Source organism: Mandrillus leucophaeus, unplaced genomic scaffold, assembly GCF_000951045.1.
Source record: "Mandrillus leucophaeus isolate KB7577 unplaced genomic scaffold, Mleu.le_1.0 Scaffold1615, whole genome shotgun sequence".
Taxonomy (NCBI): Eukaryota; Metazoa; Chordata; class Mammalia; order Primates; family Cercopithecidae; genus Mandrillus; species Mandrillus leucophaeus.
This window is the reverse complement of record NW_012101605.1, coordinates 1-3,519: the sequence shown is the minus strand read 5'-3', so window position 1 is coordinate 3,519 and position 3,519 is coordinate 1.

The following is a 3,519-nucleotide window of genomic DNA, read 5'->3' as shown; positions in this document are numbered from 1 at the left end:
ACACAGAGTGAAGAATGACCACAATGTACAAAACTGGATGGAAAATTACATTTTTGGTTATGAGAATGACCAGGCATATCTTGAAGATATTGTGTGTTCAATTCCAGACCACCACAATAATGAAAATATTTCAATAGAGCAGGACACGTGAATTTTTTGGTTTCCCAGTATGTATAAAGGTTATGTTTACACTATACTGTAGGTTAAGTGTGCAATAGCATTACATCTAAAAAGTGGGCATAACTTAATTTTAAAATACTTTATGATTACAAAATGCTAATAATCATTAGAGTCTTCAGCAAGTCATAATCTTGTTGCTAGTGGAGAGTGTTAGCTCAGTGTTGATGGCTGCTGACTGATCATGGTAGTGCTTGCTGAATCTTCGAGTGGCTGTAAAAATTTCTTTAAATGTGACAACAATGAAGTCTACCACATTGACTCTTCCTTTCATAAAAGACTTTTCTATAGCATGTGATGCTGTTTGATGACATTTCATCCACAGTAAAACTTCTTCCAAAATTGGAATCAATCCTCTGAAATCCTACTTCTTTCCCAACAAAATTTATGTAATATTTTAAATCCTTTCTTTTGTCATGTTAACAATGTTCAACAGTAGTGGATTCATTGTCAAGGAAACAATTTCATTGCTCATCTGTAAGAAGCAACTCCTCATCCATTAGAGTTTGATCATAAGATTGCAGCAATTTAGTCACATTTTCAAGCTCCACTTCTAATTCTCTTGCTATTTCCACTACATCTGCATTTACTTTCTTTACCGAAGTCTTGAACCTCCAAGTCATCTATGAGAGTTGGAATCAATTTCTTCTAACTCATGTTAATATTGATAGTTTGAATCCTCCCATGAATTACCAATGTTCTTAACCTTTTTGAAAAGGTTTTTAATTTACTTTGCCCTCATTAATCAGAGGAATGACTATCTCTAGCAGGTATCGCCTTCTGAACTGTACATATCAAATGATAAGACTTACAATTTGAAATTACTACTTGATTCATGACTGTAAAATAAAAGTTGTCAGTAATGAAAAGAACTCTCCTGATATATCTCCATCAGAGCTCATGGGTGCCATGATTAGGTGCGTTGTCAAGGAGCAGTAATATTTTCAAAAGAATTTTTTTCTGAGTGGTAGATCTTAAAAGTGGTCAAAAGATATTCAGCAAATTGTGATGTACACTGATGTGCTGTCATCCAGACTTTGTTGCTCTTTTTTCTTGAAAATTTTTGAAGTATTCCCTCAAATGCATTTTCCATGTTGTTTACTTTATCTTCTCTCTCAGGAATGCCAATAATTCATAGGTTTGGTTGCTAGACATGATCACATATTTCTCAAAGGCTTTCTTCATTTTTTAAAACTATTTTTCTTTATTTCTATCTGACTGGGTTAGTTCAAAAGACTGGTCTTCAGACCCTGAAATTCTTTCTTTGGCTTGCTCTAGTCTATTTATAAATCTTTCCATTGTATTCTGAAATTCTTTAAGCGAATTTTTCAATTCCAGAATTCTGATTGATTTTTAAAGATGTGTATCTTTTTCTCCATTTCCCAGATTGCTTTGGTAGTTTTTTGTGTTAATTTTCAATTTTGTCCTGAATTTCATTTATCTTCTTTGCAATCTATATTTTGAATCCTTTGTATGCCATTTCTGAGTTCCCATTTTGCTTAGAGTTCATTTCTGGGGAGCTAGCATGATCCTTTGGTGGTTTACAATGTTCTGTTATTTCATGGTGTCAGAATTCTTATGATAGTTCCTTCTCATTTGGAGAGGCTGCCACTTTCAATTTTTGAAATTATTTTTCTGTGGATAGAATTTTTTCTTTTCTTATTTTTTTCTTTTCCTTTATCCTTCTCTCCCTTCCTATAGGGTGTGACTGTAGAGTATATTGGGTAAGGTCTTTTGGCTTTTCTTCTACAGCCCTATGCCCTTTGTCAACAGATTTTATATTAAACTATCTGATTCAACTTACAAACAAGTAGATGGCACTTACAGGTAAGAACCAGCTGTGGTACAAGCAGATGGGTATGTAGCAGATCTTTGTTTACTGTGAGATGTTCTCTGTTGTTTCAAGTGATAGGCTGGACATTGGAGTACCCAGTTCCCTGAGCTTCCTGTTCTGTGGGGATGCAGAGCCACAGCTGGACAAAGCTGGCTTGCCCATAAATACCCCAGTGATGAGCATAAGCATGGGGTTTGATGAGTATGGCTGAGAGGAGCTCCTGGTAAGATTCACTGATGTCTCTGTAAAGGGCAAGTGGGCTGCACCAGCTCCATGTCCTAGGTAGGAAGAAACGTAATGTTTCCCTCTCATACATACACAAAAAAATTGAAATAATATCAAGCATCTTCTCTGACTACAATGGAATAAAACTAGAAATTGGCCAGGTGCAGTGTCTCATGCCTGTAACCCCAGCACTTTGGGAGGCTGAGGTGAGCAGATCAACTGAGGTCGGGAGTTTGTGTCCAGTCCAACCAACAGGAAGAAACTCAATCGTTACTAAAAATAGAAAAATTAGGCAGGGGTGGTAGTGCATGCCCACAATCCCAGCTACATGGGAGGCTGAGGCAGGAGAATCACTAGAACTCAGGAGGCACAGGTTGTAGTGAGCCGAGATTGTGCCATTGCACTCCAGCCTGGGCAACAAGAGCAAAACTCCATCTCAAAAAGACAAAAAATGAATAAAAAATAAAAACTCTAGAAATTAATAACAAGAAATTTTGGAAACTATACAAATACATAGAAATTAAACAACACATTCCTGAAAGACCAGCAGGTCAATAAAGAATTAAGAAGGAAGTTGAAAAAATTCGTGAAAAAAAAATGGAAACATAACATACAAAAACCTGTGGAATGCAGTAAAAGGAGTACAAAGAGGGAGTCCACAGCTATATCTGCTTGCATCACAAACAGGAAAAACTTCAGAAAATAAATCTAATAATGCGTCTTAAAAAATAAGTAGGGGGCATGCCCAAGATGGCCGAATAGGAACAGCTCCAGCCTCCAACTCCCAGCGTGAGTGATACAGAAGACGGGTGATTTCTGCATTTTCAACTGAGGTACTGGGTTCATCTCACTGGGGCATGTCGGACAGTAGGTGCTGGTCCGCGGGGGCAGCCCGACCAGCAAGACCTGAGGTAGGGTGAGGCATCACCTCACCTGGGAAGTGCAAGGGGGAAGGGATTCCTTTCCTTAACCAAAGGAAATTGAGACACACTACAGCTGAAAAATCGGGTAACTCTCACCTTAATACTGCACTTTACCAAGGGTTTTAGCAAAGGGCACACCAGGAGATTATATCCCACACTTGGCCCAGAGGGTCCCACACCCACAGAGCCTCCCTCATTGCTAGCACAGCAGTCTGAGATCGAACTGCAAGACGGCAGCAAGGCTAAGGGAGGGGCGCCTGCCATTGCTGAGGCTTAAGTAGGTAAAAAAAGCTGCCAGGAAGCTCGAACTGGGTGGGGCCCACTACAGCTCAAGGAGGCCTGCCTGTCTCTGTAGATTCT